Source organism: Chinchilla lanigera, unplaced genomic scaffold, assembly GCF_000276665.1.
Source record: "Chinchilla lanigera isolate Chin_1 unplaced genomic scaffold, ChiLan1.0 scaffold00074, whole genome shotgun sequence".
NCBI lineage: Eukaryota > Metazoa > Chordata > Mammalia > Rodentia > Chinchillidae > Chinchilla > Chinchilla lanigera.
Window position 1 is genome coordinate 4,396,633 of NW_004955475.1, and position 10,650 is coordinate 4,407,282.

A 10,650-nucleotide genomic window follows, 5' to 3' on the forward strand; every position below is an offset into this window, starting at 1 on the left:
TTTTAAGCCCTGCAGAACATGTCTTCTCTGGTTCTCTAGATATGGGACTGACAATCCGTGCCTTTCCCTTAAAAAGGCAATACTAGCATTGTAACTAATCACAGCAGCATACATCTCCTTTAGATGTAAAAAGTGTGTTTTATGCTCTGTGACTTGTGACTTGTCTTCACAAAAAACAAGTGTGCTTTGAAAGCGGCTTTCTAATTTAGGCCTGTGTATCTCACAGGGGCTGAACAAAAGCATGTTTAGAAATTGGCATGCATGAAACCAAAGCTTCCATGTTAATTCTGGTTTTGTGTCCCTTGGTGTTTTGGAAATGAACTAAAAGCTTCTGTCTATTACAAAGCATTGATGCCTTTCAGCCATTTCCACGGTTTTGTACTGTTACTCTCTAGAAAGATGAACACCAACTCTCACAGAATCCCAGTTGTGGAGAAGGTTATAGGAGGCAAGACAGCGTAATAGAGAAATATATCTGCCCAGTTTTTAGTTGTCCCTTGAAATTAAATTGTTCATAATAAAGCCAACAATGTCTTTTCCAGGAAGTACTGTGACTAACATGCTTTCTTTTCAGGATATCTCTTACACTGATAGGACTTATGAGTTGTATACTTTCTTTGTCAATACTTTCCTCTGTTGGAGTACATGGTCCTGGATTCTTTTTTTCTTTTAGAGAGCCAAAAATGGCGGGTAGTATTCTGTCCCCTTAATATGTCCCAAAGGCAAATGAGTCTTGAGCCCCTTCTTTGCTCCTGAATGTGAAACCAAAGTCATTAGATGATCACTGTTCAAAGACAGAAATCTCTGCTCTCACCTCACATATAATGGAACATACTTACATACAATGCTTCCAAGTCTCCACCTCACTCATATTTGCAGACAGTATGGTTTCTGTATTTTGTGAATGAAAATGAGAATGCAAAACAAACGTCCTAGTTCTGAAATAGAGCATGTTCTCTATTCTAGTAGAACAGCATCTCGGGCTTAAGAGCAGCTAGCAAACTCAGTCATTTTGGAAGGTATCAGTAAGACTATGTGCATATGTATATATTTACTGCACATTTAGTAGTATCCAGTCTCATAGCTCATTTGGTCATTCAGATAAACAGAATTTGTTCAAGAATAAAATAAGTCTCTTATTCCTAACCTCTAACTTTGATATTATCCAGCAAAGTGCCATGAGGCCTTTGGGATATGCAACCTAAAGTGAGACAATTGGCCTTTTTTTTTCTGGGATGTACAGAACAGGAAGGTTTAGAAGTAGGATTCAAATACATGATTAGTGTTATCTGTAGTTTTTTTAAAAAGTCAGCCATATACACACATTTGACAACATGCAACTAAGAATCCTAACTGTGGGTTCTGACAACTTGATTTTTCATTTGATCCAGGTTTACAGAATGACAGTGTCACAGCAGCTCCAATTTGAATTTGCCAAGATATAATAGTATGAATAACTGACCTAAACTTCCTGTGGTGTGTCATGTTCAGCCAGTTACCGTTGGATACTTATATGTGACCCAGTCAGGATGTTAACTGTCAGTTCCTTTGTCTGGTGCTACAAAGCTCACGGTTCCCTTCTGCAGTTATGTTCCAGTTTGAAAATGTTTGGCTGCTGACACTTTCTTTTGTTCAAAATTCAAAACCTTGAATCTTTCATGTTTGTGAGGTTGCTAAAAGAAAAAGTAGCACACCTCCCTAACCCCAACAGATGAACCATCTTACAAAGACAGAGATCTACAAGTTAAAATATGCTCTATTGAAGTTTTAAAAAGGCAGATATATCAGTTTTTACATTCACATTACATACAGGCCTGGTTAGGGATGGGGCTTTTCATCCCTCTCCACCCCCAGCAAGAATTCTCACACATGGAGACTCATGGGTTCAAGGATTATTTCCTCCAGTCTTCAAAAGGGGACCACAGTAGAGCTTCCCTCTCTGGGATCAACAAAGCCAAGGCTGTAATGCATGGAACACAGAGGGACTTGGGCTCTAGTCGAGGTCAACAAGCCAACCATTGTATGTGAGCCCTCAGCCACTTACTAACTGCATGACCTTGTGGAATCACTTCCTCTCTGTAATCCTCAGAGGCCTTGTCTAAAATGGGAGTACCAATGGCATCTGCCACACAGGTGAGTTGTGCAAATTAATGGAGCTAACATGTAAAACTACTTTTGAAAGTTCTCGGTATATTAAACAGTCAAAGCACTAATCCCCACCCCCAGTTTTCAGCCCTGATCCTATTGATTAAAATGACAGTTCTTAATCTTCAGCTTCATTCTTCCTCAGCTCCATTTAGTTTCCTTTCTACTCTTAACACATTATGTTTAAATAATCAGGATGCAATACAATATACTAGATTAGGCTATGACATTTTTATAATTAACCAAGAAATCTGTTCTCTGTAGAATGTTTTTTAAATGTAGTGAATACAAAAAGTTATAATAATTCCTCTATATAGAGATAAAGCCACATGAAAATATAGAGAATAAAAATAAGTCAGGCATGGTGGTGCACACCTGTAATCCCAGCATTAGGGAGGCTGAGGCAGGAGGATTATCATGAGTTTGAGGCCAGCGTAGACTTTATAGTGAGATCTTGTCCTCAAAAATAAATAAGATCATACAATACACTCATAATAGTCTAACTTAATTTTGCACATATTTCTATTTCAATAAATATGTGTCTCTTTTTAATGGCCACATAGTATTTCACTACCTGAGGTGAGGTATAGTTTATTCAAGTACTTACTATTGTTGACCAGGCTATAGCTGTATTTTTTCTTTCACTTGTGTTTTTTGCATTTTTTGATGTTCATTCCTTTGTTTTGTTTGGGAGAGGTTGGAGGTCTTTTTGTTTCATTAATTGTCTGAGATGCGGATCTCACTATATATAGAACCAACTAAGGCTGGCCTGGGACTCACTATGTAGTTCAAGCATGTCTAGAACTTGGGCCAAATCTCCTACCTCAGCCCCCACCCCTGAGTGCTAGGATTACAGGAATACACCACCACACTTGACTTATAGCTGTATTATATATCAAATGTCCATCTTTATTTTCTGAATTTTACCCTATTTCTTTGGTGAGAATTGAGCAAACTCCCTTCTGATTTGGGATATCCTCTTGCTTGAGGTGACCTATAGAGATGGATAATTTCACCCATTCTGGTAGTATGTTTTTACAAAAAAACCAAAACCAAAACAAAATTCTAAAGGTAAATTGAGATCTTATGGTACTTTATACAAGAATATAAATCAACTTGGAATCCATTCACTCTATAGTATCAAAGTAACCAATTTTAGTTGTGACTAAAGGCATAGCAAGCTGGGTGCTCTAAAATAAACTATACCCACAATCTCCAAGGAGGCCATAACTCAAAAAGGGGAAAGGTCTTAAGAAAATGGCCTGAATGAGGAATCACTTTAAGAGGTGTCTCAGAATCCCAACTAAAGTAATAGTCTCTAACCTGCTAGTCACATGCTATGCCTCTGCCAACCAAAGGATTGCAAAAGCATTTTTTAAACTTCAAGGTACTTTTCCAATAGAGATGGGTGTTACTACTTTGAATCTTCAAATTCTGCCCAGTAGAGCCTGAACTGCTATACAGAAGCAAGAAATCAAATAATCAAGAATTGGGAGTGTGTTTAGAATTTAAGAAAAAAATGTCACTTGAGTATTGTGAGCACATTTAAAAGGCTCACTCACTTCTCCGGGCCTCTGTTGTCTCACATTCAAAAAAGGTAGTTTGAACTAGATGATTTCTAGGAAAATATATTTACATATACAGTGAGTCATGTAAAGATGTAAAGATAGAATGACTCATTTAGATAGTTACACACAGAAAAATATATTTACATATACAGGCTTTGAGTTAGAAGCTGCAACTGCAATAAATGAAGACTTCTGTCAAAGTCATCAAGTTAGTGTATAAAGAAAACCACCTTTTCTTTATCCACTTATTGGTTGGTGGGTATTTAGGCTATTTCTAAGATTTAGCTATTACAGACTGTGCTGCTGTATAGAACTGACTATTTTCTCTTCAGATATTCACACTATAAAATGCTATTGATTGGACTTCCAGTACAGACAAATTTGATTTCTCACTACTGTTTCCATTAAGTGCAATGGCAAGCTCTGGAAATAATTCAAGAGGAAGCTAAAGAAGAACTCTGAAAAGTAGTAAGAACTGGTTTAGATTCCAAAGACTGGAGTAATTACACTAAAGCTGAGTATCTAATGCGCTTTCACACAACAGAAAGTGGCAATCCAGGCTGGGAATTTCCAGACCTCAAACTAGTAACAAAAGACAGCCCTCCCCAGGTCAAATGAGAATCAACAAGAGGTGATCCCAGCACATCAGCGAAGGGGTTGACCAAGACCTTCCCTACTTCCTACTAACAAAAGGGATTTCCACTTTTACTCTTCCCCACCTGGAGACAAGGAGCAAGCAGGAGACATTGGCAAGTGAGGTTTTGCCACAATAAGCACTTGTCCAGGGAGTGTTTTCATCTCCACGGGCTGTTAAAACAAGGAACAGCACGGAGCCTCTGTGTCCCTGCAGTACTAAGTCCATCCTCTCAGGCTGTACAAGCAGAAGAGGAAGAGCCCCAGTAGTACCACCAGATAAATAAGACCAAACTAGCACCAAAAAGTCTCTAAAAACTAAATTCCAGCAGAACCACAGCTGACAAAAAGTTTTATAAATCACACTTGATCACTGAAACAAAAATTGTAGCACCATCTGATGTACAAGTCAATGGTATTTAAAAAGTGGGGAATACAAAGGGACATAAATGGATGTAAGTTTTCCACACTCCGAAGTGTGTTAATGTATTAATACTCAAACGCTGTGATAAATCACATAGGTATTTTATATTTTAATTAAGTTTATTAGTATAATTTAAATACTAACACATATAACGATCACATTCATCACAGGAAATTTGTACCTATGCGTGATACATCCTGATTCTTCTTTTTTTCTTTTTCCATTCCCCTCCCCTCCTTTCAATATCTCTTCTCCTGCTTGTTTGAAATGCTTTGTTTCCATTTTATCCTTAATTTCTCATTTTTTTACTCCCCCCTCTGTTCCACTTTCCTTTTGAACAATTTCTTCCTAACTCGCAATACTATTAAACATCTTGATCCTTATTTACACTTTCAGTTTATCACACCAGACAATGTGATATTTACACGTGTCGAATGTATTTTACTTAAAAGTATGGTCTCATAGTACACCCAATTACCTAGAAATGTGTCATTTATCCTTCTTGATGGTTGAGTAGTAGTCCATTGCATTAAAAAACACATTTTCTTTATCCATTCATTGGTTGGTGGACATTTGGGCTGTGTCCAAGCTTTAGCTATTACAGACTGTGCTGCTATAAACATGGGTGTGCATATAACACTGTTCTATGATGCTTTTAATTCACTTGGGATAATATAAAGAAGGGGAATAGCTGGGTCAAATTTGACCTCTAGTCTTAGTCTTTTTTTCTTTTCTTTCTTTTTGATTTTTGAGGCAGGATCTAGATGTACATTTCAGGCTGCCCCTGAACTAACTATGTAGCCCAGGCTGCCCTCAAACTTGTGGCAATTCTCCTTCCTCAGCCTCCTGAGCGGCGGGATTACACGCGTATGCCACCATGCCCGGATAGTCCTAGTTTTTTAAGGAATCCCCACACTGATTGCACCAGTCTACAAGGATTCCTTTCCCACCAGGCCCTGAAAGCATCTGTTATTGGTTGATTTCCTGATAATAACCATTATGTCTGGAGTGAGATGGAACCTCAGCATTGTTTTAATTTGCATGTCTCAAATGACCACTGATGTTAAACACTTTTCATATATTTATCTGCTGTTTGTACTTATTGATATGAGAAGTGTGTATTTATCTCAAATGTCTATTTTTGTAGTGGATTTTTAAATTTGCGGAGTCTGATTTTTTTTTAGCTCTTCACATGTTCTACATATTACTCCTTTGCCTGAGGAACTGGCTAATATCTTTTCCCACTTAGCACTGTATTTTCACTCTGTTGATTCCTTTTACTGTGCAAAAGCTTTTTTTTTTTTAACAAGATGAGATATGGTTGTTGAGTCTTATAATGTTTCCTGTGTGGTAAGGCTATTTTGTTCATAAAACTTTTGCCCATACCTATGTGTTCAAGAATTCTATCTATTCTCTCTTCCAGTAGACTTACTGTTTCTATTTTAATAATTAGATCTTTGATCTATTTTTATTTTAGTTTAGTGTATGGTGAGAGACATGGACCTAGTTTTAGTCTTTAGGATGTGGAAGGCAGCTATGCTCACCACTATACCACCAGCACAGGCAGTCTTTAGAATGTAGAAAGCCAATTATTCCAGCACCACATGTTAAAGAGGCTATCATTCTTCCAGTGAGGATGTTCGGCCCAATTGTCAAAGATAAAGTGGCTTTACTGTCCACATTTCTCTCAGCATTCTAGTGTTCTGAACTCAGAAAAGTATTTGAGCTCTGACCGGTATTGTATATTAAGCGCTGTTCACAGTATTCTAGGGCTTCTCTAGCATGCATCTCCAAACCTCTCCAAACTCCTACTTCAAATCAGTTCAAAAGGGTTCTGAACAACATGATCAAGTGCAGTCATAACAACAGTCCAACTCCCAGTACCAATTACAGCTTAACAGAGAAGTTTATTTTGGCTCAATTTCAATGGTTTCAGTCTGTAACAACCAGCTTCAAGGCAGAAATAACATGGTGGAGGAAAGCTGCTAACCACATGGCATCTAGGAATTAAAAATAAAAGGGGGGACAAGGAATAAGAATAAAGCCTCAAAGGTCATGCTCCTATTTTTCCACTCATTCCAAATAGGCCCCAACTCCAAATATGAGACTTTTCAGTGACATTTTATTTTTTTATTTGTTTATGTTTTCAATCTCAATTTTCATTAACTATAAATATTAAACTTTTTTATTTTAAAGATAAAAGAACAAAAACATATTAATAAACACTGGGTTTTTTATTTTAAAGAAAAGAAAAATAAATAATAAAAACAATGGTATAAAATTTCAAAACAAGATTGTAGGAGAGTAGCAATGGTTAGTACATTTGTAATATGAGTACAAAGTAGTTGCTCATATTACAAGATATAGGCATGAAAAATTGATCAAAAAATATAGGCACAAAACTTTCCTTTCAAAGAACTAATAGCAATTAGTAATATAACTATTTTAACTATTGTGTGTGTGTATGTGTGTGTATATACATATATACATACATATATGTGTGTATATACACATGCATATATATGTATATATTATATAATATATTATACATAATATTATATATTTTATATATATATTTGTCTTTTCCCTTTCTTTTCTCCATTCCCTATTTCAGTTTCTGTTTCCTTTTGAGCATTTTCTTCCCATTTCACAATATCTATTGTACATTGTGGATATTTACTCTTTCAGCTTCTCACACTAGGTACACAAAACTATGTTAACACATACATATGAGATGATTTATTTCACTTATGAGTATGGACTCAAGTAGCATCCATTTCCCTATAAATGTCTCAAGTTTATCCTTTTTGATAGCTCAGTAGTACTCCATTATATAAAAATACCACATCTATCTTAACCTCGTATGATGGGCATTTGGGTTGTTTCCAAGATTTTGCTATGACAAATTGTGCTGCTATAAATATGGGCGCATATATTGCTGTGGTATGATGTTTTTAATTCTTCTGGAAAAATACCCAAAAGGGGAATGCTGAGTTGAATGGGACCTCTAATCCCAGTTTTTTGGGAAATCTCCAGACTGATTTTCAAAGTGGTTGCACCATTCTGTATTGCAAACAACAGTGGAGAAGGGTTCCTTTTTCCTCACAGCCCTTCCAGCGTTTGTTGTTGGTTGATTTTTTGGTGAAAGTCATTCTTTCTGGAGTGAGATGGAATCTCAGTGTTGTGCTAATTTGCATCTCATGAATGACCAATGATGTTGCACATTTTTCCATATATTTATTTGCCATTTGTATTTCTTCATCTGAGACGGGCATATTCATCTCAGATGCCCATTTTTGGATTGCATCTTTTGAGTATGGGGGGGGGTCTGAGTTTTCATAATTTTTTTCCTTTTTTTTGGTACTGGAAATTGAACTCAGGCCCTTGCCCTTGGCAGACAGGTGGTGTGCCACAGAGCTATATCCCTGACCCTTAAAATTCTGTATATGTTCTCAATATACATCTTTCATCTGAGGGACAGTTAGCTAATTTTTTCCCACTCTGTGGGCTGTCTTTTCACTTTATTGTTGATTTCTTTCAATGTACAAAAGATTTTTCATAGGATGAAAGCCAGTTGTTGATTCTTTGAAGTATCTGCCATGCAGTTTGTTTTGTTCTTGAACTCCCTGCCTACTCCTATGACTTAAAGATTTCTACCTACTTTCTCTTCCACTAGATTGTGTTTCTTTCTTTCTTTTTTTTTTCTTTCTGAGACAGGGTCTCACTATGCAGTTCAGGCTGGCCATGTGCTCACTGGGTAGCCCAGGCTGGTCTCAAACCCACAACTATCCTCCTGCCTCAGCCTCCCAAATGCTGGATTATGGGCACGCGCCACCATGCCTGGATAGATTGTGTTTTAATATTTAGATCTTTGGAAGATTTTGACCTTGATTTACTGCATGAGATAGACATGGGTCTAACTTTAGTTTCTGGCATGCAGACAGCCAGGTTTTCCATCACCATTCATTAAAGAGGCTATCTTTCTTCCAGTGAATATGTTTGGCCCCTTTGTCAATGATAAGGTGGCTAAGTGTGTCTGTAGTTGTGTGCATCTTCTAATCTGTTCCATGGGTCCTCAGGTCTTTTTTTTTTTTTTTTGGACAGTACCACACTGAGTTGATCATAGTAGCTTTGTTGTATAATTTCAAGTCAGGGATTGTTATGCCTCCTGCCTTGCCTTTGTTGCCCAGGATTCCTTTGCTATTCTAGGTCTCTTCTGGTTCCAGATAAATTTTAGAAACTTTTTCTCTAGTTCTGTGATAATTGTATTTTGCTAGTGATTATATTAAATCTGTATAACAATTTTGGGAGTATGGCCATTTTCACAAAGTTGGTACTTCATATTCATGAACAAGAGATGTCATTCCACTTTTTGATATCCTCTTTCATTTACTTTTTCAGAGTATTGTAATTTTCTATATACAGTTCTTTTCCTTCCTCTGCTAGATTGATTCCTAAGCATTTCATTTTTTTGGATACTATTGTTAAGGGTATGGTTCCCCTAATTTCCTTCTCAATGAGTTTTTTGTATGTGTATAAGAATGCTATTGATTTTTGAGTACTGACTTTGAATCCAGCCATGCAACTGAATTTGGTCATTAACTCTAGGAGCTTTTTGGTGGACTTTTTGGAGACTTCTATGTAGAGTATTATGTCCTCTGAGAATAATGATAATTATTCCGTTCATGTCCTTATTGCTTTTATTTCTCTCTCTTGTCTAATTGCTTTGGCTAATGTTTCCACAACTATGGTGGAAAGGAGTGGTGATAGTGGACATCTTTGTCTTTTTCTGATTTTAGAGTGAAAGCTTTTAGTTTTTGTCCATCTAGTATGATGTTGGCAATTGGTTTGTTAAAAATGAATTTTATCAGATAGAGATAAAGACTATCTATTCTAATTTTCTGTAGGGTTTTTATTATGAATGTGTGCTGGACTTTATCAAAAGCTTTTTCTGCATGTATTGAGATGATCGTGTGATTTCTGTGTCCAGCTTTGTTGACATGGTGTATTCTATTTATTGATTTGCATATGTTGAGCCATCTCTACATTCCTAGCATAAATCCCAGTTGGTTACAGTGTATAATCTTGATGATTTGTTAAATTCTGCTTGGTAGTGTCTTGAGGATTTTTGTCTCTATGTGCATAGGGAGATTGGACAGTAGTTCTTTTTTACTTGGGTCTTTCTCTGGTGTTGGTATCAGGGTAATACTCGCCTCCAAGAATGAATTAGGAAGTATTGCTTCCCTTTTAATTTCATTCGAGTGTTTGAAGAGTATTGGCATTAACTCTTCTCTAAATTTCCTGCAGAATTTAGCAATGAGTCCATCAAGCCTTGAGCTTTTCTTTGTTGCTAAATTTTTAATGACATTTCCCACCTCATTAACTGATATTGGGGTTATTGAGAATTTTTGTATCTTCTTGATTTGGGTTGGGTAATTCATACATCTCTAGGAATCTGTCCATTTCTTCTGTGTTCTCCAACCTGTGAGAGTAAAGATTTTTGAAGTCAGTATTGAAGATTTTCCAAATTTCGAAAGGATCTGTGGTGATTTCACCTTTTTTATTCCTTAATGTATTAATTTTAGTCTTTCCTTTCATTGATAAGGTTGTCTAAGGGTTTATCAATTTTGTTTATTTTTTTAAAGGACCAACTCTTTGATTCATTAATTCTTTGTATTGTTTTCCTGGTATTCTTGTATTAATTTCTGCTCTGATCTTTATAATTTCCTCCCTTGTATGGGTTTTGTGATTATCTTAGTCTTCTTTTTCTAGAAGCTTGAGTTGTAACATTAGGTTATTTATTATTCTGTTTTCTTGATGTAAGAATTCACTGCTATAAATTTCCCTCTTAGAACTATTTTCATTGTGTCCCATAAGTTC

General features: G+C 36.4%; 1 long non-coding RNA gene across 3 annotated transcripts in view; it reads right to left on the reverse strand.

Moving 5' to 3' along the window:
- Positions 1 to 6,593: 6,593 nt before the first annotated feature.
- The window catches only part of LOC102003760, a 9,365-nt gene continuing 5,308 nt past the window's right edge, over positions 6,594 to 10,650 (reverse strand). Inside the window, exon 5 of one of the 3 annotated variants that reach the window (XR_001230760.1) lies at positions 6,594 to 6,770. This is a non-coding gene — a long non-coding RNA (uncharacterized LOC102003760). Of the gene's footprint in view, positions 6,771 to 9,680; positions 10,253 to 10,650 lie in introns of those variants that run through there. The other 2 variants (XR_001230761.1, XR_263610.1) reach the window with 2 other exon arrangements.